Source organism: Cetorhinus maximus, chromosome 20, assembly GCF_964194155.1.
Source record: "Cetorhinus maximus chromosome 20, sCetMax3.hap1.1, whole genome shotgun sequence".
NCBI classification, from domain to species: domain Eukaryota; kingdom Metazoa; phylum Chordata; class Chondrichthyes; order Lamniformes; family Cetorhinidae; genus Cetorhinus; species Cetorhinus maximus.
In genome coordinates, this window is record NC_135898.1 from 56,035,656 (window position 1) to 56,060,365 (window position 24,710).

Here is a 24,710-nt window from a genome sequence, read left to right on the forward strand (position 1 = left end):
AATTGATGTTCCCATTAAGGTATTTCTTCGGTGCTGGTTTGCCTCATGGGATTTCGAATGGTGTACTGCCTCCCTAAAGGTTCAATGTGTTTTAATAGTTTTTGTGCTAAAAAGAATACACCAAGAAAAATGTTTCAAGATGATCTGATATCTTTTTTTATAAAGGAAAACAGATGCCATTAAATACTGCTGATTCAAAGCAGGTTGGTTAATTAGGTTTTTCTCTGTTTCGTTTGGCTGCCAAGTTGACATCTTCACCTTGGTTCTAATGATTCAATCTATTTCTACCAGCAAATGTGACAATGCCACAGACAGTAATTGAGGGTAAAACATTGTCACTTTGATGAATTGTGTTTTTTCCTCATAGTCAATGACTAGTGAAGTCAATAAACAAGGAAAAGAAGCATGTCCGCTGGAATATCACAAAATGAATTGTTGTCTTGACACATAGGGATCAAAACATCATACATTAATTTCATCCCGGTGTGGGGCACGATGGCATCTGCTTCACTCTGACTGTCTGCACAGATAAATAATTGGGGCCATCATCAATTTTGCAAGAGTTTTTTTTTATTCAGTATGCAGCACAACTGACGAACTTTGGCCCTTTTCACAAGGAGAACAGCCACGAGCAGAAAGTGCAGCCATGACACAGATGACACTAGAGCTCTACCTTCTAAATAACTATATTCAAGGTAACGACAAGCTTGAAGATACATACTTGAAAGGATATATTTAAAAAGAAAAAGAAAATAACTTTTTCCTCATGCTTAAACAGCTCCAGCAAGGCCGGTAGGGCTCAGCATCCTCGTGACTGGCCTGAAATAATTCATCCTCTGAATATGAATTAGCACTGGGTAATCACAGCATATTTATTACGCATTTCTGTGGTCCTTCCCTCCTGTGAATGCTGTATTATTCATTGCTTCTGCCCTGACCCTGGTGCGCTCCTGTTCTGACAAATCATACTTGATTAAGACAAATCTTTATTAGTTAGGTAGTCAACTTCCCCATTTATCATTTGCAAATCTCATTCCCCTTTTCCAAGTGTGTTAAAACTGACTGCTGCAATTTGGTAGAAGCTGTTTAAAATGCTTATTATGGGAAATGAGTGCAAATGCAGATGCAAAAGTCAGTAATGGATGATAAGACAAAGGGCTACATATCATCAATTCTACATAAGCATATCAGAAAAACAAACTTAACCATGTTGGAACAATTTATAAAAATTATTTTCTTGCTCATTTGGCATAATAAAATATAAAGTTAATTTAGTTTATGCTGTCTTCTAAGCATCTATATTTGTTTTAACCATAAAGGCCAGTCATTAACACATTGTGCAATAATATTGAACACCGATTTCTCTTACCAGTAAATAATATTGATCCTACAAAACTGTTGAGTACTGGGTTGGTTCTTACTAAATACAATTTTGATTAAGCCTCAAGTTAAAAAAATAAATGAAATGGTTATAAATTTGAACCCTTTGAAAATTTTGAACGCCACTTCATAGCTCTAAATGTAGTGCACTGGTCCCTGATTCACAGGCCATGGGTTTTCATTCCAACTTTAGCTATTATTTGAACTCACCTATATTTAAATAGCTCTTGTCCAGCACACTTGTTGAAGTGTTTCATAGCAAAAATGAGCTCCATTTATGTAAGCAGGGTTCTGAGGTTGGGGGGGTGGGGGGCAGAAGAGGATAGAGGGAAATGTAATTTATGAAACATAAACAGGCTTAAATAGCCATTCAGTTGTCCAATATGGAATAGCACTAACAGTGGCTGTGGAAAGGTTTGGGCCTCAAATTGTCATGTACCACCAGTTGACAAAGTGAAGCACCAAGGGAAGATAGCTAGGAAAAAAAACGTAGGGTAACTCTTGGAAATTTATAAAACAAAACTTTATTCATTAAACATGATAAATTCTGTCTCGAATTAAGAGTGATCTTTAAAATTTTCTGTGTGTGTAATGGATAGACACTAGAATGATTTATACATTGTTGCTCCTCTTTATAAACAATTTTCTGCTTTTCATGGCTTTTACTTCAGGATAGGATTTAGTTTTGCCCGATGATTGTAGAGTGTTGTTAAGTCATAGGTTTATGCTGGATGTTGAACTGAATGGTTTCTGGTCAAGTTGAATTGAATGCTGTCTGTAAATTACAACATGCTGGCATTGGGTAACATTGGAATGATGTTCTCCAGTTTCCACTTGATTACCTACAATGGCAGAGAAATTACATAGCTTTCTTCTTTTGGAAGCATTACCTGGAGTCATTTGTCATACTTAAGAAATTAAATACAGGGTTGGTGGAAGTTGCAGATTTGGAAGGTGCTGTCAAATGAGCCTTGGTGAGTTGCTGCAGCGCATCTTGCAGATGGTATACACAGCTGCCACATTGCATCGGTGGTGGTGGATGGGGCGCTGATCAAGTACATTGTCCTAGATGGTGTCGAGCTTCTTGAGTGTTCTTGGAGCTGCACTCATCCAGGCAAGTGGACCGTATTCCATGACTTGTCCCTTGTCGATGGTGGGCAGGCTTTGGGGAGTCAGGAGGTGAGTTACTCGCCACAGAATTCCTAGGCTCTGACCTGCTCTTGTAGCCACAGTATTTATATGACTTTTTCAGTTTCTGGTCAATGGTAACCCCCAGGATGTTGATAGTGGAGGATTCAGTGGTTGTAATGCCAGTGAATGTCAAGGGGAGATGGTTAGATCCTCTCTAATTGGAGATGATCTTAGCCTGGCACTTGTGTGGTGCGAATGTTACTTGTCACTTGTCAGCCCAAGCCTAGATATTGTCCAGGTCTTGTTGCATTTGGACATGGACTGCTTCAGTATCTGAGGAGTCGCGAATGGTGAACATTGTGCAATCATCAATGAACATCCCCATGGTTGGGCCCAGGACACTACCCTGAGGAACTCCTGCAGCAAAGTCCAGGAACTGAGATTATTGACCTCCAACCACCAAAACCATCTTTCCTTTGGGCTGGGTATGTCTCCAACTAGTGGAGAGATTTCTCCAATTCCTATTGGCCCCAGTTTTGCTTTGGCTCCTTGATACCATACTCAGTCAAATGCTGCCTTGATGTCAAGGGCTGTCACTCTCACCTCAGCTCTGGAGTTCAGCTCTTTTGTCCATGTTGGAGCTAAGGCCGTAATGAGGTCAGGAGCTGAGTGGCCTTGGCGGAACCCAAACTGAGCGTCAGTGAGCAGGTTATCGCTTGATAGCACTGTTGCTGACCCCTTTCCATTATTTTACTGATGACCGAGAGTAGACTGATGGGGCGATAATTGCCAGGTTTGATTTGTCCTGCTTTGTGTGTACATACCTACATAAGAACATAAGAAATAGGAACAGGAGTAGGTCATTCGGCCCCTCAAGCCTGACCCACCATTCAATAAGGTCAGTGCTGATCTGCCCCAGTCCTCAACTCCTCTTTCGTGTCAGTTCCTCATAACCCTCAACTGCCCTGATATTTCAAAAAGCTATCTCCCTCCTCTTTAAATACTTTAAGTGATCTAGCCTCTACAACTCTCTGGGGTTGGGAATTCCAGCCGTTCACTACCCTCAGAGAAGAAATTCCTTCGCATCTCAGTTTTAAATGAGTGGTCCCTTATTCTGTAACTATGTCCCCTAGTTCGAGATTCCCCCACTAGTGGAAACATCTTCTCAACATCTACCCTGTCAAACCCCCTCAGAATCTTGTATGTTTCAATAAGATCACCCCTCATTCTTCTAAACTCTGATGAATAAAGACCTAACCTGTTCAGCTGTTCCTGATAAGTCAACCCCTTCATCCCAAGAATCAGCCTAGTGAATCTCTTTTGAACTGCCTCCAATGCCAGTATATCCTTTCTTAAATACGGGGACAAAAACTGTACACAGTACTCCAGGTGCAGCCTCACCAACACCCTGTACAGTTAACAAGACTTCCCTATTTTTAAACTCCAACCCCCTAGCAATACAGGCCAAAATTCCATTTGCCTTCTTAATTACTTGCTGCACCTGCATGCTAACTTTTTGTGTTTCAAGCACAAGAACACCCAGGTCCCTCGCTGCTACACTTTTTTGGAGTCTCTCTCCATTTAAATAATAGTCTGCCTTTTGATTTTTCCTACCAAAGTGCATGACCTCACACTTTCCTACATTAAACTCCATCTGCTAAGTTTTTGCCCACTTGCTCAACCTATCCATATCCCTTTGCAGATTCCTTATGTCCTCATCACAATATACCCTCCACCTATTTTCGTATCGTCAGCAAATTTGGATACATTACATTCTGCCCCCTCCTCCAAGTCATTAATATAGATAATAAATAATTGAGGCCCTAGGACTGATCCTTGTGGCACTGCACTAGTTACATCTTTCCAACCTGAAAAAGACCCATTAATCCCCACTGTGTATTGTGTGTGTTAACCAATCCTCAATCCATGCTAATACATTACCCCCAATACCGTGAGCTCCTATCATGTGCAATAACCTTTTATGCGGTACCTTATTGAATGCCTTCTGGAAATCCAAATACACTACATCTACCTGTTCCCCTTGATCAACTCTGTTATATCCTCTTGTTATATCCTCAAAGAACTCTAGCAAATTTGTCAAACATGATTTCCCTTTCACAAAACCATGTTGACTCTGTTTGATTGTGTTAAGCTTTTCTAAATGTCCTGCTATTTCTTCCTTAATAATGGACTCTAGCATTTTCCCAAAGACAGATGTTAGGCTGACTGGCCTATAGTTTCCTGCTTTTTGTCTCCCTCTCTTCTTGAACATGGGCGTCACATTAGCAGTTTTCCAAACCGCTGGGACCCTCCAGGAATCCAGTGAGTTCTTGAATATTTCGACCAATGCCTCCACTATCTCTACAGCCACTTCCTTTAAAACCCTTGAATGCAGCCTATCAGGTCCTGGTGACTTGTCTGCCTTTACTCCCATTAGTTTGTCAAATATTTTGTCCCTCGTAATAGAGGCTGTTACAAAATCTTTCCTCCCACTTGCTCCTTACTTATCTGATATCTTTGGAATGATTATAGTGTCCTCCACCGTGAAGACCAATGCAACATATTGGTTTAAATGATCTGCCATTTCCCTGTTCCCCGTTATTAATTCTCCAGTTGCATCCTCCTAGGGTCCCATGCTCACTTTAGCTACACTCTCTTTTTATATACCCGTAGAAGCTCTTGCCGTTTGTTTTTATGTTTCCTGCCAATTTACTTTCATAATTAATTTTCTTTCTCTTTATTAGCCTTTTAGTCGTCCGCTGCTGGTTCCTAAAAATTCCCAATCCTCTGGCCTACCAATAGTTTTCACCTTAGTCTTTCACTGGATATTCTCCTTGACTATCTTTGTTAGCCATGGGTGGTTCATTCTTCTCTTTTGACCCGGAAAGATTTTTGCTGAGTGTTATGAAATATCTGCTTAAATGTCTGCCACTGCTCATTCACTGACCTTCCCCTTAGTCAATTTTCCGAGCCCGCTTTAGGCAGCTCTTTCTTTGTAATTGCCCTTATTTAAGTTGAGGATACTGGTTTGAGACCCATGTTGCTTGCCCTCAAAACGAATTTGAAATTCTACCATGTTATGATCGCTACCATCTAGAGGATCCTTAACTACGAGATTTCTTATTAATCCTACCTCACTACACGTTACTAGATCTAAAATAGCCTGTTCCCAGGTAGGTTCTGCAACGTATTGCTTTAAGAAACAATCCCTGATGCACTCTACAAATTCGTCTTCCATGTTACCCCTGCCAATCTGATTTGTCCAGTCAATATGTAGAATAAAATCATCCATGACAATTGTAATGCCCTTCATTATGCCTCCATTATTTCCCGATTTATACTTTGTCCTCCAGTAAAGCAACTCTTCCGGGGCCTATAGATGACTTCTTCCCCTTGCTTTTCCTTATTTCCACCAAAACTGATTCCACATCGCAATCTATTGCACCTATATCACTACTCACTACCGCACTGATACCTTCCTTTATTAACAAAGCTACCCCACCTCCTTTTCTTTTTTGCCTATTTCTCTGGAACTTTGAATACCCTTGAATATTAAGTTCCCAGTCTTAGTCACCCTGCAACCATGTCTCTGTAATAGCTATCAAGTTATATCCATTTATTTCTATTTGTGCCGTCAACTCATCTATCTTGTTACAAATGCTGCGTACATTCAGATAAGGAGCCTTAAGCTTTGACTTTTTACCATTATTACTCATTCTGGTTCTAATTTCTGCTGCACTCTTCTGCTTATATTTTCTGCTCCTTCCTGTCACACTTTGATCATCGTTCGCCTTTTCACTACCCTGCACTTCTGCTCTCTCGTTTCTTTTTGATTTTTTAAACTTCCCTTCAATTGAACCTCCCCCCCAAATTGCCAGGTAGATGCCAGTGTTGTAGCTGTACCGGAACAGCTTGGCTAGGGGTGCGGCAAGTTCTGGAGCACATGTCTACAGTAACATCACCGTAATGGTGTCAGGGTCCATAGCCTTTGCAGTATTCAAAGCCTTCAGCCATTTCTTGACATCGCATGGAGTGAATCCAATTGGCTGAAGACTTGTATCTGTGATACTGGGGACCTCCGGAGGAGTCTGAGGTAGCTCATCCACTTGGCACTTCTGGATGAAGATTGTTGCAAATGCTTCAGCCTTGTCTTCTGCAATGATGTGCTGGGCTCCTCCATCATTGGGGATAGCGATATTTGTGGAGCCTCCTCCTCCAGTGAGTTGTTCAATTATCCATCACCATTCACGACTGAATGTGGCAGGACTGCAGAGCTTAGATCTAATCCGTTGGCTGTGGAATCGCTTAGCTCCATCTATTACTTGCTGCTTATGCTGTTTGGCACACAAGTAGCCCTGTGTTGTAGCTTCACCAGGTTGACACCTCATTTTCAGGTATGCCTAGTGCTGCTCCTGGCATGCCCTCCTGCACTCTTCATTGAGCCAGACAGCACTTTCTCTCACAAGGACTTTGAGGTGTTACTCCTACCGATACTGACTTGGACAGATGCATCTGCGACAGGTAGACTGGTGAGGACGAGGTCAAGTATGTTTTCCCTCTTGTTGGTTCCCTCACCACCTTCTGCAGGCCCTGTATAGCAGTTATGACCTTTATGACTCGACCAGCTTGGTCTATACTGGTGTTGCCGAGCCACTCTTGGTGATGAACATTGAAGTTCCTCACCCAGAGTACATTCTGCGCCCTTGGAGTTCAACATGGAGAAGTTTTGATTCATCAGCTGAAGGGGATCAGTATGTGGTAACCAGCAGGAGGTTTCCTTGCTCATATTTGACCTGATGCCATGAAACTTCATGGGGTCCGGATTTGAGGTTCAGCTCTCCCAGGGCTTTCTCCCGTGTGTATACCACTGTGCCACTAGCTCTGCTGGGTCTGACCTACCGGTGGGCAGGTTTCCTTCCCTGAAAAGGACATTAGTGAACCAGATGAGTTTTTCCACCAATCGACAATGGTTTTTATGGTCATCATTAGACTTTTAATTCCAGGTTTTTATTGAAATCAAATTCCACCGTGCCATGGAGGGAGTTGAACCCAGGCCCCCAGAGCAATACCCTGAGTCCCTGGATTACCACTTCTAGTGACCATACCACTACGCCACGCCACCTCCCACTGGAAGATGAAGGTCTGCTGATACAAAATCATTTAGCTGTAGCTTGGGAATATTCAGGTAAAGTACTTAGATGGTTTTCCTTAGCCAATTAGTTCTCTAGAGTTGCACCCCATGGATGAAATCTTACAGCTATTATGAATCTCAATCAAATACAAAAATATAGACATTTTAGTTATGTACCTTATAAACTTCAGTAAGAATTGTGCAATAATGGATGATAATGCTTGCTGAATTACTGATATTAATTCTCAATGTCTAACCTCAATTTTCAATCCTAAACATAAAACAGGAAAACAGAAAGCAAGATGTTTATCAATAAACTTGTAAACAATTGTAAGGAAACTTTATAGGCCATAAGAATGGAATGGGTAGTGCTTAAAAAAAAAAGCTTCATCTGAACATCTAAGACACGTAAAAATGAAATCCCCAAAACCTAAATAATTTTGCTGGTAGTCCTATCCTTATGGGTAAGTGATAAATAAAACGTTGTTGCTCCAGATTAAAATTCTACTGGTACTTATTTTGTGGCTACTTGGGATAATGGAGGAAGTCATACATTAAGGATCTCCTCCATTGATACCAAAAACTTGGATCTGAAGAGTTGTTGTTCTAAATAAAGCTTTTCAAGTAATTTTTCTAAATGGAGGGGGCAGGTCTGACTGCATGTCCTAACTCCCATTGGTCAAACTGTGGTGGCCATTATTGGAACACTCTTTGCTGATGTCATGGCCAGGGGCATGGCTGAGACCACTGAAGATGATGGTATGCTCCTACCTATCCTTCTTCAAACATCCCCCTGATCCTACATACCCTTCTGATTTACATGCTGTGAATGGTGTAAACATGCATCTCTTACTTTCCACTATTCATCATTAGGAAGCCTGCCAGGAATCTGCAGTCAATGTCAAGGTCAATGACAATGGAGGTATCCAGCACCAATGTGGCAAGGGCTTTGCACACAACTAACAGCCAATCCTTTCCTGCATCAAAGCGGTGGTCAACTCCATGGGGAGTAAACTATGATGTACATTTACTGGGCGGTAGCTCAGCTTCCACCGTAGCACAAGCAGCAGCTGCCTAACGTCCGAGTGTTGCAGCACAATGTCAGACTGCCTAACCATGGCTATTGTGATGGCCCACATGCTTTTGGAAAAAAACTGTATTTTATGTTGGGGTGATAGTCCCTTTAAGAACTAGGTTTCTCTAGGAGTAGACTTCTGGTAAAGCACCTGGCTTCCAGTAAATGATCATCTGACCAGATTGTTATTCTACTGTTTATCTCCCAGGTAAAGAGTCAACAAGAAGTTAATTATAGGTGTGAGTCGATTGTGGGTGTGGTTCTGGTCTCAAGCAGGGTTTTTACTTTGAGAACAATCAGAGCAGGAAAGAACTCTTTCTAGCAGAGTTAATTTGATCTTTGGTGTGCTGGCTAAAATAATTTAAATCTCTTATTAATTGAAGCTTCAGTTAGGTTAGGATAACCCAGGATTCTTGGCTATCCTAGAAGTCTAACCCAACCGTGAGTTAGACTTCTAGGGTAGCCAAGTTGTGAAGAGGTTGAGAGGGAGACAGAGACAGAGAGCGAGAGAGCGAGAGAAAGAGAGATCTATATACAAGACTCCAGAGCTAAAGAATATTAGAACCAGGAGAGTTCTGACCTGAGGTAGTTACACATAAGATGTTAGCTATGTCTGTGCTGAACTGTAAGCCTTTAACCATGGGATGGTTGCAGGAGATTGGAAGGGAAAGTCTTACTGGAAGTAAATCGAAGGCCCATGAAATCTCAACCCTTGTATGAATCTCAAAGCAGCACTCAGACAAAGTGGTTAATCTTCCAAATTTTGATAAGTACCTGACTTGAGTTTTGGGGGTGTAAGTCAAATGAATGTAGAAGGAAATTTGAGTTGGAAATTTGGTTTAGAAAAACAAGTAACTATGTTCATTGTACTTTCAATATCTTTAATGTAACTAACTAGTTAAGCTGAAGTGTAGCTATGAATATTCAAGGACTTTGACTTTTGCTTAGTAAAATTCCTTTGATTTAAACCGTGAACATTGTGGTTTAATTCTTCTTGTAAATATCTGGGTTTTCAGATTCTAAAAACAAATAAACATGTTGCTGGTCTCTACCAAGATCATAACACGGTGGATTACAGTGTGCATAGGGACTTGTGTTGTGTCATAGCAGCGCAACACTCTGTACGCCAACAGATTCCAGGAAGGGGGTGGGGTAGTGGGATGGTTGGGGGGGGGGTTGGTGATGAATGGCCAAGGGTATGGGGGGGGGGAATGGGGGTGTGCATCTGGAAGTGGCTCCAGGCCCATGACTCTGCAATCCTCTCTCAGGGTGATAGTATTTATCTTCCCATCATTGCCACTCCACCAGTGCCCTTGGCAGACTGCCCAGACTATATAGCTGGCAATGCTAAGACTGTGCAGCCCACACCTGGGCTTTCTAGCCTGGTGATGATTGAGGTTATCCTGCAAGGCCATCTGCAACCTCCTCCAATTAAAGTCAGCATACATGCATGAGGCTCGGGCTCGGTTATGGCCACCTGCTGAATGCCCTCCCCATCTTTCTCCCTCTTCCAGCAGCTTGTCCTGCCTTGTGTGGCCTCTGTTTATTCACCAAGTCATGCTGTATTCTAAGGCAAATGCCTACTTGTGCACCCATGACCGGAGCAACTAGTTTGCGCAGAAGCCTTGAAATTAGCAAAATGTCCTTCAGCACCTGCCGTGTAGACTTTTGCAATTTGAAACAACTATAGAAAACTTCAAACACTTTTGTAGAATTATAGTAATATCCAGAAGAAATCAAGTAGCAACTAATCTGTAGATTGTTGATGGTCCCTTTAAATAGCATTACTGGGGGAGTCCTTCCAGTTGCTGAACGTGTGTTTGACTGTGCAAGGTTAAGAGAGGGTGTTAGTTGGAGCTTTAAGCTCCAAAATGGCAGCGCAGGTGTCAAATCAGCATTACAGGCTGATGAAATTATGATCTGCCGGCCCTGCATATTTTCAGTGACTGAGTGCGTGACAACTCCGTTGACCAATAATGGCACCTGTGGTGATCTACAAAAGTTTGCACGCGCACCGTGGACACAACTTTGGAGCTCTAAGGGCACTTTTGGTGGGTAAAAAATGAGAGCAAACAATCTCAATTTCTTGCCCTACATGATCTAGTAAAGATTCATCACACACATCATAGATCTCCTGTAGTGAACGCCGCACTGAAATTGATCCCTAATTACCACAAGTTGACACTCAAAAGCCCACAAAAAATCTGGGGAATCTATAAGTGATTGACGCGTGACATTCCTTCGCTGCTGACCGTAAAATCTGGGCAATTACTACTTGTTTTTTTTTGTGCTTCAGTTGCTTAGCAGTTGAATACAAAAGTCTTGAGCTCTTTTAATCCTTTATGCTTTCTGTTCAAAAATATGTAATATATGGTGATCTACATTAAGCTAGACATTTGACTAGCTTGAGAGGTTACCTAGCTGAAAATGGTTTATTTTCAGCTCTCTGTGCTGAGCTAGTACTACATTAGAAATGTAACTTTTTAAATTAAACAAAATATAGTTAATGATTGTATTACACTGGATTACAGCACTGACAGAACTCATTTATAAAATGACAGATCTAGACCGATGGCCATAATTTGATCTGCTTTCTAATTAACTTTTTTAAAGAAAAAAAACACACCTCAGACCTGACTCTTCATTTTATGAAACACTGCTACAAGATCTAACACTTCTTTGCAGATCATTATCCAATAAAAGTTGCTCAAAACTTTAAAGCAATCTACACAATTAGTCAAGACCTTAGGAGCCCTATGAGTACCCTTTATTACAGTTACATATGGAATACTTCAATGACATTTATCAGAGAAATTTCATTAAACATTCACCAGGATCATTTTAGTTGGAAACCTCCTGCCAACCTACAATGAACCCATAATCATTGTTTAATAGATACCTACTTTGATAACTTTTATATTTAATATGAATGGAAATAACAACATCTCTCAGGTGCATTTATAAAAAAAATCAGTAAACACCTGATGCAGATGTACAAACCTGGGTCCATACCTGTATTAACTAAGCAGGTGTGTGGCACACAAAAACGATTCTTAAATGGTAATTGAGTCTGAAGTGATAAAAGTAAACGAATCAAGAGCAATTAAGGATAGGCAATAAATTCTGGCTTGCCAGTGATGTTCACATCCCAAAAACGAATAAATAAAAACAATTTGTGCTGTCATTTCTTAAGATGACAACTGGCATCTTTGTTTTGGATCCAAAAAGATAAACTGCCAACCTGTTCAGTAAAGTTATACTTTAACACGTTTAGCTTTTTAAAATTATTTTGTTACTTAGGCTAACCTGATCTGCATACTTTTTTTCTCCAAAGCAAATACAAATTGATAGAAACACTCAGCAGGTTAGGCAGCCTCTGTGGAAAATGGGAGTTGGGAGGTGTATAACCCTTTGTCAGAACCAGACAATGTTACAGATGATATAGGTATTTGTGATCATAGGTGGATCTAATGCAGCAAAAGTAGAATTTAAGCTGGAATCTATGTGGAAGTGAGTGGAAGCCTGAGGCAGTAGCTGACAAAACAAATGTGGCTGTGAAAGCGAGTTTTAGCGAGCATATGACCAAAAAACAAGAAGGGAAACATATAGCATTGAAGGTGAACTGGGAAACAGAGAGACAAAAATCATGTCATGGATGGATCTTTCTCCTCTAGGCTTTTATTTGAAACAACTTCACGTGGACGATGGACTTCACTAAAATAATGACAATTCCGTGGCCATATTGTAACAATTGAGAAGTAGATTATATTATTTGCCATTTCAGAAACAGTGCTTTAGTTAATACTTTTTACCCTTAAACCACAAAAGCAAAGCTTTTTCTTAAAAAGAAAACATATTAAACCTTTGACAGAAGATCCAGCTTGTTTGCAGATTAAAATTGCTTTAAATTAATATTTATGCATTTCTGTCAAAACTGGGCTCGAATTATTTTGTTGGGCTATCAAAATCACAGATGATTAGAAACATTTTGAATTCATCACACTTCAGACATCACGCTTCATTACAGTCGCAGAAGTATTAAAAAGTCAGTCATTTCATACCATTTCCAACTTAGAAAAACACCTTAAAAATTTACTCAGAATGCGTCCATTTAGAGTAATTAAACTTTGTAGGCCAAAAGGGACAAGCCACTTTACACCTAATCCACATCTTCAGCAAAGTAACACATTGTGTGGCATGTGATATTCTGCTCCTACCCTTTTAGAACACTATTTATTTTAAACAAGCCAGTGCCACAATTAAAGTAGCACACAAAATATTTTCATGCCAAACAGCAAAACATTCAAGGTAGTTGCTTTTTAAATTTAAACCAGATGTGAAAAGAAAAAAAAATCCAGCAGAAACGAGTAATTTGAGGGGATTACAGCAGAATGTACCTTACTACAGTTTGTTCTTCTCTACTATTCAGTTTCAATTGATATCAGGAGAGAAGAAAAGTGAAAAAAGGATAGTAACAATTGCATTTCTAACAAACAAACTGCACTTCATTTAAAAAATAAAATGGAATATGTACAACATAGTATACACAATGCCAGGAGATATAATGTAGCTGCAATGTTCAAACCTCATTGTAAATTACAAATCTGGTCAAATAAAATTCTAAAGTCCTCTAAGTGGATATGAGTTTGTAAGGCAGGTAGTAAAATTGCCTTTAGCTACAGGTAAAATACAAGTTTATGGTTGTTGCTCTATTAAATATACAAAACATTTGACAGTTTAAATGGCATTTTATTTAAGTTGAAGGGTTTGGCTTTTTTCACTACATCTGTCAATGGATAGCCCGAAGGCCTGCACAAGATCAATGACAAATGGCCGACAAAGTCTGTGCAACCTCATTCCAAACGCAGCTAATTGGTGGAGTGTCACACCATTGTAGTATTTATTTCTGCTTGGATGTAATAAATTGTTAGTGGTAACTTAGCTAAAGAGGAACAAGTAATTTGGAATTTAAAAACACCATGCGAATTCCAAAGCTATTTTCCTGAAAAAAGAAAATTTTCTGTGTCCTTTATAGATCTAACTTAAATCTATAAACAATCAAAGTGCACAATCTGGATTTATATTTCTATAATTATTTTCAGTTTCCCTTTGATCATACTCACTTCTAAATGGGCATAGGTGTACCAAGGTCATCCTTTAATTTATTATGTGATTCTGAAACGGTTGAATTAGTGGAGAGAGATAACACATTACAAGAAACTGGCAGAATTCAGAAGACAACGCAAAATAAAAGCCAATTATTTTCTAAAGTATAATCTGCAATATCTCAAATTCAATTTAACATATGCAATGAAATACTGAACAACAGAATTATTCCACTCCCCAGGAGCTATGGTTCATGAGATATATCATTATCCACGATGCAATCAACAAGCTTAATATTTTTTTTCAGAAATATATACAATATCAAAATACATTAACAACTGAACTGTCCATTTCCATAACCGATTAAATTTTCAGAAATGTAAAATATACCAAGAAATTAGAAGAAAGATTAGAATCGCCAAAGATGCATTTCAAAAAATGAAAAACATTATGATCAATGCAAAATTAGCAAGTGAGAAACTGAGAATCCTGGAATGCTACATCACACCAATTTTGACAAATAGAAGCGAGTGTTGGGCGATCAGCGAAGCAATGCAGAAAAGAATTGAGGCTGAAGAGTTGTGGTTTTTGAGGTGAATAATGAAGATATCTTGAACAAGTTACTGTATCAATGAAGAGGTGCTAGTAAAATCTGAGACCAGAAGAACTCTGCTGACCAAGGTCAAGAAGAGACAGTTGGAATTTTTAAGAACATATGATTTAGAAAATTTGATGCTGATGAGAAAGATCAATTGTTAAAGAGATCGAAGTAGACAAAGAATGACTTTTATAAAGAACCTCGCAAGCTGAATGGATGTACCACCAACGAGGATGACCACTCTTCTAGAGCACGGTTAACATGGAAATCAATGCTCTCCAATGCCTTTTTAGGGCATGATACCTGAAGAGAGAGAAAATATACTAACTGAAAGGGGCCTGGATGCTCTAGTGGCATAGAGTTGAGAGCCAGGCAGCCTTAGTTAAAATCCGAAGCTCAGTTGAGACCTTTGTTACGAGTTTTGTTTTTCCAGTTCTCAGCTGAGTTGCTACAGGAGAAACCCCAAATGTAGCTCTATCCTGCACAGTGAAGATAATATTGACCAGTAGTGTATATGCCAAACATTTGTATCACAACAGTTGAAGGGAAAGGATAAATGAATTGAATGATTAGGAATAAGGCATTAAAGTTATATGAATTGACACGCGCACATAATTGGCCGGAATCTTCCAGCACACCCTGCGGCGGGGCTGGCAAGCCTTTGAAATCACTGTTGGCATCGGCGAGATCGGAAAATTCTGGTCATATTTCTCTGAAAGGTACATCAAATATGTATAACATGTTACACAAACTCTTTCTACTCACTTTAAATCAGGGACAAAATTTCCAAGAGTTTTTTCTCTCTGGAGCTTTGTACCCTTTTTTCTCCTTCACTCATGTAGTCATAACTCTTGTTGGAGTATAAAAAGCATAGTGTCAGCAGCTGACACTTCCCAAATTAAGCATTCTTCCAAATTAAGATTATTTCATCCTAGGACAGGTAAGGAGAAAAAAAACACAGCTAAATCCAATCCTGCCTGCACCAAATGCCCACACACTTCTCCAGTGAGAATCACTAATCGGTTCAGAGCACTGAAACCAATTGCACTTTCCCACTTCCTCAACTGCAGTGACTGACTTAACTCCATACAGATTGGGAATTAACACTAAAAGCTTTCTGTACTGTATGGCTCAGTACATCATCAGAAAGTGAAGGGAAAACCTTTAAAAGGTTCAGCATTCAGGATACTCAGTGAAATTTAAAAAGATAATGGCCTGAATTTTTCGAATGGCCAACCTGCCAACTGAGCAGATCCCCACCAACTCCAAGTGCCCCTTGGCCAATTTAGGCTTGAATGAGCATCAATTGGCTGTAGGCAGGACTTCTGCCTCTCACTCGGGAGGAAGTCCCACCTTGGGCAGCTGCCAGCCAATCAGATTAGCTGGCAGCTCTCGAGTCCCTTCAGCAACAGCGCTGCAATGGAAAGAATAGGAATTTCAGGAAGACGTCGGAGCCTAAGCGCGAGGAGCGGAGACTAAGGTATGTTTAAGGGGTCCTAGGCCAGGTGCAAAGGGGACAATCGGTGTGTATGGGGAGAGGGAGGGAGTTCCAGAGGCCACCGGACCTTAAGGGGGGGGTCACCCCAGTCAGAAGGGGGATTCTGAAGATGGTGCTCCCCCGCCTTCCTGCCTGAGATCTAGGCCCATTGATTTTCGGGCTTCCCCCACACCAGGTCAATTCTTCCACAAGCCTAAAAATTGAGGCTGGTCAGGAAACGGCCCTTAAGTATTCAATAATTGGCCAATTAAGGGCCTCAGTGGGGAAGGACATGCTTCCCGTTCCAGTGGGAACCCAGAGGGAATCCCGGTTCGTCAATTTCACACTCCACCCCCCTGCCTAAAAACCCACCGACAATGGGGGTATAAAATTCTGGCCAATAAACCTGGAAAGACCATAAGATGTAGGAGCAGAAGTAGGCCATTCGGCCCATCAAGTCTGCTCGGTCATTCAATGAGATCATGGCTGATCCAATAATTCTCAACTCCACTTTGCTGCCTTTCCCCCACAACCTTTGATTCCCTTACTGATTAAAAATCTGCCTATCTCAGCCTTGAATAAAATTGAAGGATGCTGGGGATTTATGCTGAAACAGTACTTAATGTTAAATTTTCCATGAATAAGTGATCGCTAAAGGAGTGAAGGGTTATGGAAGACAGAAAGGAAAGTGGAGTTGAGGCCACAATCAGGTCAGCCGTGATCTTATCAAATGCTGGTTCAAGGTGTTGAATGGCTTAATCCGGCTCTTAATTCTTGTGTATTCTTGTGGACAGGCCACCCAGCATCAACCATGAAAAAGGTACACCCAGTCCAATCAACTCCTTACTAATATCTGGTGATTAGTGCCAAAATTTGGGGAGTTGTCCCACAGACTAGTCAAGCAAATAGCCTGACAGTCATTCTCATATAATCTTATTTCTCAACTAATGTTTCAGACTCCTCTATCACCTTTCCTAGGTATGTCCTGTCCCATTGGCAGAACAGACCCACCAGAAGTTGTGGCACAGCGATCATCTCATGTCCCTGCATATCTTTCATGCTACCATTGCTGTCAAGACAAGGGACCAACCCTGGTTCATTGAGGACTGCAAAAAAGCATGCCAGGAACAGCACCAGGCATACCTAAAAAGTGATGCCAGCCTGAAGCAGCTTCAACACAGCTTGCTAAACAGCGGAACAGGTATGCTGTAGACAGAACAAAAACAGAATTACCTAGAAAAACTCAGCAGGTCTGGCAGCATCGGCAGAGAAGAAAAGAGTTGACGTTTCGAGTCCTCATGAACCTTCAACAGAACTGTTGATCTGAACTGTTGAATCAGTTCTGTTGAAGGGTCATGAGGACTCGAAACGTCAACTCTTTTCTTCTCCGCCGATGCTGCCAGACCTGCTGAGTTTTTCCAGGTAATTCTGTTTTTGTTTTGGGTTTCCAGCATCCGCAGTAGTTTTTTGTTTTTATGCTGTAGACAGAACTTGGCAGTCCAACAATCCACGGATCAGATCAAAGCTCTGCATATTGCCACAACCGGTCATGAATGGGGTGAGCAATTATACAACTGATGGGAGGAGAAGGCTCCATGAACACCCCTATCCTCAATACTGACAGGGCCCAGCATGCGAGAGCAAAAGACAAGGTTGAAGCATTTACAACCACCTTCAGCTAAAAGTGCCAAGTGGTTAGTCAAGCTCAGTCTCCTTCTGAGGTCCCTACCATCACAAATGCCAGTCCTCTATGTAATATCAAGAAATGGCTGAGCGGACTGGATACAGCAAAGGCTTTGGACCCCATATACATCCACGCTGTAGTGCTGATGGCTTGTGCTCCACAACTAGCTGTGCCCAAAGCCAAGCTGTTCCAGTACAGCTACAGTAATGATGTCTACCCAACAAAGTGTAAAATTGCCCAGGTATCTCTTGCCTGCACAAATCCAATCCAGCCACTTCCCACTCCATCAGTCTACTCTCAATTATCATCAGATGATGAAAGATGTCACTGGAAATGTTATCAAGTGGCACTTATTCAGCAATAACCTGTTCACCCATGCGCATTTGGGTTCCACCAGGAGCACATGGCTCCAAACCTCATTACAGATTTGGTCCTAACATGGACAAATGAGCCATATGCCAGAGGTGAGGTGAGTATATCTACCCTTGACATCAAGACAGCATTTGTTTGAATGTGGCATCAAGGAGCTCCAGTAAAGTTGAACTCAATGGGAATCAGGAAGGAAACTCTCTACTAGCTAGGATAATACCTATCACAAAGAATGATGATTGTAGTTGTTGGAGGCCACAGAACATCGCTGCAGGAGTTCCTCAGGGCAGTGTCCTTGGCCCAACCATCTTCAGCTGCTTCATCCATGACCTTCCCTCCATTATAAAGTCAGAAGTGGGGGTGTTTGCTGATGATTGCAGTGTTCAGATCTATTCACAAATCCTCAGATAATGAAGCAGCACATGCCCATCAGCAGCAAGATCGGGAAAATATTCAGACTTCGGCTAGAAAGTGGCAAGTAATGTCCAGCTCCAACAAGAAAGAGTCTAACCACCTCCATTGACATTCAATTGCATTACCATAGTCAAATCCCCATCAACATCTTGGGGCCTCACCATTGACCAGAAACTTAACTGGACCAGCTATATAAATACAGTGGCTACAATAGCAAATCAGAGACTGGTATTCTGTGGCAAGTTGCTCACCTTCCAACTCTCTAAAGCCTATCCACTATCTACATGGCACAAGTTATGTGCATGGTGGAATACTCTCCACTTGCCTGGATGAGAGCAACTCCAACAACACTCAAGAAGCTCAACACCATCCAGGATAAAGAAAACTGCTTGACTGGCACCCTCTCCGCCACCTTAAACATTCACACTTTCCACTACTACCACACAATAGCAGCAGCATGTACCATCTACAATAGCGCTCCCCAAACTATTTTCCAATGTGACCCTATTTTAACACTTAAAAATTAACATGACCCCAGACCCAGAAAAAAAGCAATAAAGCAGCATAATAACATTCAGTATATAAACAATAAAGTTTGTGTATTATAGATCAAAATATAATAAAAAAACATTATTAAAATCTGTCCTTCTAAATTACTTTCTAAAATGTTAGCATATGTATTCATGTAGGTTTCAACCAAGCTCTACATATTCCCTCATGTCAGAAGACTCAGTGAAGCCCCTATGCCTGATGCCCCCCACACATAGTAAACAGCCCACCTACCCCAACACACAGTAATCAGCAATCCTCCTCCCCAACACTGTAATTAGCCTGCCATTCCCCACACCATAATCAGTCCCCCTCCCGCCTTGCTGTAATCATATCCCTCCTCCACCACATGGTAATCAGCTCCCCTCCCCCTGCTTAATAACAAGATGCTCCCCTCTCCCCACCCAGTAATCAGCTGCTCCCTTCTCTGTCTCCCCAACCCACGCCGCCCCTTCTCTCTCTCTCTCACACACACACACACACACACACTCTCTCTCTTTTCATCTAGTTGTCAATGCCTGTGAAGCAGATTTGTCAGCCCATGGTAAGGAGCTTGTGCAACAAAACGGAGTTCGAAGCTGCCATTCGCCTTTCCTGACTCAGCCACATGATCTGCTGGTTTTTCCTGCACTCATGACAGTGACAGTGTTATACTTGCCTGCCTCTGCCTGAGCCAAGTCAGTGCACAAACATCCCAGGCCCGCTTGGCATTCACCGCTAGAAGTGCTTTCTAAGGTTAAAGGGTGCTTTGGGCTCACCGTCTGTTCCTTTGCTGTTTGGTAGCATCGATCCAGTGGGTCCAAGGCTGTCCCACCAGAGTCTGCTCTCCACAGTCACTACTGCTGCCCTGGAGGAGGGGGAGCTTGCAATCCCAAATGTTGTTTCTGTGACCCACAGTTTGGGAATCGCTGATCTGCACTATGCACTGCAGCAACTCACCAAAGCTTCATTGACAACACCTTCTAAAGCCATGACCTCTAACATGTAGGAGGAAATGGGCAGCATATGGATGGGAAAACCACCACTACTTGCACAGTCCCCTCCAAGTTATACACCATCCTGACATATATAATCACCATTTTTTTATCACCAATAACCAAAATCTTGGAACTTCCTAGTTAACATTGGTGTATCTTCATCACACAGACTGCAGCAGTTCAATAAGCAGCTCACCAACAGCTTCCTCAAGGGCACTTAGGCATAGGCAATAAATGCAAGCCTTGCCAGTGATGCAGCCACCAAGTGATTAAATAAAGAAAACTACTATCTGGCTCAATTTTGCTGTATTTTGGTAACATGAATCCATAGGTCTCAGACTAAAACCAATTTATATTCGCCTGACATCAGTTGTTAAATTCTATACAAGAGACTTTACAATGGTATGTAACAGTCTCTCATGCATTCATTATTATGATCGCGAAGTTTTGTATGATGATTAAGCTTTGGGGCTGTCTCTTTAACTCAAGGTAAAATGAAGGAATGCAGAGAGCCATGTGATCTGCTTCAAATTCTGCCTGACAATAAGCCTGGGTAAACTGGTTATCATGGGGACAAGCGGCCCAAGTTGAGACTTACTGGGAGCAAGGTGCAAAATATTCACACCTGAATACAGAGAGCGAGAGAGAGAGCAAGAGCAAGAGACAATCTCTGGTCAAAAAGACATATCCCGTAGCAATCTAAAGGCTCAAGAAGATTTGCCCTGGCAAGACCAGGAGGAGAAATCACTGGAGTGGATCTTACTGCTGGTAGTTGATTCGCAAATTCTGTGAAAACTGAGATAAGAGCCTTTCGACCGTCACTTGACATTACAACTTGGTGAAATAGGGAGACATGAATCCACTAGAGGCTAGGAGTAGCTGTGGACGGTTTCTCATAAAGACAGTACAACACGCTCTCTACAGGATTAATGTATATGAATGTGGCATGGGGTTATCGGTAATGTTAAAGCATTAATAAAGATGATCTTTTTGTAGATTAGAGTTTTAGTTGCCTGCTAAGCAATGTTACTTATGCTGTCGATGTTGCTTTTAGTTTGTTTGTTACAGTAAAGTCTTAAAAACTTGAAATCTTGTTGGGCGATTTCTTTAAGTTGATCACTGGGAATTCAAAGTCTTTTTAAAAGTTATGGGTCTCAGCACCAATGAGTACTGAACACATGACATTATAAATTAATATATCCCCACAACAACATACAACACAGTCATTCTATACCAACTTCACTGAAGCATGAGGAGATTGTAACATCATGCAACTCAAGATAATACACAGGGTCTTATAGACACTGGTTACATCTTAAAGCTGCACTTTAGAATACTATGCATTATCAACTTAAGTTGTTGAAAAACACAAAGTCATTTTATACTGGTAAAGATAATGCAAGTATAAAGCTCAATATGTGCTCTTGCACCTCACCCTTAGGGACTGTGAGCTCCTCATTTTATTTTGTGAGAGGTTTATTATAAGATACTTACTGAGGTATTATAATTATTTTTCCTGGCTTGGTGAATTGGGGAGCTAAGTGAAGGTGTGCTTTTAAGAGTATATGAATAGTGCAGGACCATGTATGCCTAGACTTGCAAAAATAATTTTACGAAGTTCTACATAAAAGCTGTTGAGATTTAGGTAAACCTTAGAAATGCATAAGAAACTAGCTGAAGGGTAGAAAACAACAACTACTTATTAGAGAAGTGATATCATTATTATTTCTAATTTATATTAATGAATTCAGAAATTCAAGGTTAAGTACTTAATGACACCAAATTGGGAAGGGCAGTGGGGTCAGAAATTACACAATAAATTGGACAAACAACAGGAAAAACAATGACAGTAAAGGTACTGTGTGTAGGAAAGAATAATAAATAACAGTTGCTCCATGAAGGTTGTTGAATTAGGCAAGGATGAAGCTAAAGACAACCTTAAGAGTTTAGTAAACCTGCTCAACGAATGCACGGCAGCAATCAACACGACCAATAAAATGTTCAACTGCATAGCCAAAGCTGTGGAAAAAAGTCAAAAGAAGTCATGTTCAAACTGTAAAGTGCTCTGGTCATACCACGGGCTGAATTTTTCCGTCGGCGAGCAGGGGGCGGGGCCCGCTCGCCAACGCGGGATGATGTCAGGGGTTCCCCCGACGTCATCCCGCCCCATTTAAATTTTCAGAAAGGCAGGGGCACAGCGAGATCAGCTGTCCGCCCGACGACCTGTCAATGGCCAATTGAGGCCATTGACAGGATAATTAAAACAATTAAAGGACCTGCTCGTCCACCCTTAAGGTTGGCGGGCAGGCCAGGAGTTCCAGCGGGCAATAGAAAAAACATGAAACCTCATCCACCGGTGGGATGAGGTTTCATGTAGGGTTTAAAAAAGTTTAGTAAAGTTTCAGTGAAATTTATTAACATGTCCCATTTCGTGTGACACTGTCACATAAGGGGGACATGTTAAGGATTTTTTAATTTTTCTATTTTTAAAGTTTATGCAGATGTCAGCGATCTCCCTGAGGCAGCACTTTGCCTCAGGGAGATGTGAGCTCTTTCGTGCGCATGCATGAAAGAGCGCACTCTTGCTTTTGGGGAATTCTCCTCCCCGCCCGCACGAAGTGCATAGCACTTCCCGGTGGACGTCACGCTGGGCAGGCCTTAATTGGCCCGCCCACTTAAATTGGCGGTGGGGCCCGCTTCTCCGGTGGGGATTAGCTTCCCGCCCACCGGAGATTGGGTCAGGCCCGCCCGCCCGACGGGCAGAAAATTCTGCCCCACATCTTGAATCCTGCATCCATGACATTCAATTGCTGGAGGTTGTGCCAAGAGGAGCCACAAGGCTGTCAATGCTATGAGCTCTAAGGAAAGATGGGAGAAACTTGGGCTTTTCAATAAGCAGAGGAAGCATTTGAGAAGTGATCTTTTTCAGTTCATTGCCTGCTCTCTCTGTGAAATTTCTGATTCCCCCTCTTCACAGCTGCATAATGACTCATTTCTTGTACACTTGTACAATTTCTTGACAGTTGCTATCCTGCTCTGCTTTTCACTGATTTTTCTCAACTCTATACTTCAAAAGAGATAATTAACTAAGTTCTGAATTCAGCTAGAGCTACAAAGCACTCCCAACATTAATTATTTTTCTCTAGTGAATTCCCAATTTATTTTAATTCTTCTTCACCAATCTTCTCGTGCTTCAGCGAATAACTTGAAGTCGGCATGAAATGACTGTGTTGTATGTTGTGGTGGGGATATATTATTTTGGAATGTCATGTGTACGGTACTGATTGATGCTGAGAGCTAATGTGGATTGGTTCTCAGTAACTACAATATTAGATGCAAAAATTAAAAATAAATTTCACAAATAAATATTGCCATACATAATTATCTCAAACTTACTTATTTTGCTTTCATTTTATTTTCAATATGTATTCTTCCTTCAATAATATTTGGCCTGTAATTTTCAATTTATTTTTGTATCCTATATTCTTTTTCTTCTTACTGCTTTAAAACATTGGTGTCACAATTAATTTTTTTGGATTTAACCTACACACAAGTTTTAAGTGGTGTAATTACTCTTCAACATAGTTTGATTAAATTTGAGGTTTTCAATATTAAAGCAATCCGTCAGTCCACTGTGCTTTAAATAAGGCAAAGGAAATGAAAGGGGTAAGCAGCAAAATCCATGATTGGAGCAGGGTCTAGGATTAGAGCACAAAAGAGCTCCTGGACAGCAATTGCAGGAGTCCAGGATAGTGATGGTGAGGCAGTACCTGGAAAAAACATGGTAGGTGGTGGGCTTATATGCTAGAGCAGACACAGCAAAACTTATAAATTAGTCCTCCAGACTTCAGAGAATGGATCTGTATCAAGGTTAAGGCCAAAAATAAATAGAAAAGCGTGCAGCTTTGAGCTACTGCAAGATTATTGAGTACTGTTGCTGATCATCCTCACAGTTGTTATTTTCTATCACGCATTGGAATAGATGCTAGAATTCATGGTGGCTCATCAGAGGTGTAAGTGCAGCCATTTGGCTCACAACGTTGAGCCTTAACTGGGCTATCAAGGTGGGTGTATCCCACCCAATGTATTCATTGAAGAGCCTGAACCTTTTGGGTTGTATGTAGAGGCTGGGGAAACACAAATAATGGTGCTGCCTTCCAACTTACTGTGCAAAATGTGAAATAAGGAAACATGGTATGGGGCTAGGCTGATGAAAATGCCCCCATCTATTCTATGGTTTGTGGAATGGTTCATTTAAACAGTAACAGAAGAAAACGCTACATTCCTGTTGTAGTGCTGAAGACTTGTGCTCCTGAACTAGCCTCGCCTCTAGCCAAGCTGTTCCTGTACAGCTACAGCACTGGCATCTACCCGACAAAGTGCATATTTGCCCAGGTGTGTGCTGTCCATAAAAAGCAGGATAATTCCAATCCTGGCCAATTACTGCACCATCAGTCTACTCTCAATCAACAAGTGATGGAAGGTGTCATCAACAGTGCTATAAAGCATGCTATAAATAATTTACTCGCCGATAATTGGATTATTAGGTTTTCTATTTCTTCTCTTAGGTAAGAAGCTGAGGCTCCAGTATGGATCCCTGGGGGAAACACTAGTTCATTTGGGTATTATCCCTACCTCCTAACCAAGCCAATAGTTGCTTCCAATTTCATGTGCTCTGATTTTTGTTAAGAGTGTTTTATGCAGAACCTCCTGGAAGTAAGACTCACAGACACTCCCTTACCTACCACGTTAGTTACGGCCTCAAAAAATTCAACAAGGTTCTGACCTACCCATTGCAAATTCATTCTGACCCACGAGA

General features: G+C 41.2%; 1 protein-coding gene across 5 annotated transcripts in view; it reads right to left on the reverse strand.

The window, feature by feature from the left end:
• Positions 1-24,710, reverse strand: part of vti1a (vesicle transport through interaction with t-SNAREs 1A) — a 370,006-nt gene that overhangs the window by 153,099 nt on the left and 192,197 nt on the right. The gene's annotated exons all lie outside the window — the stretch shown is intronic.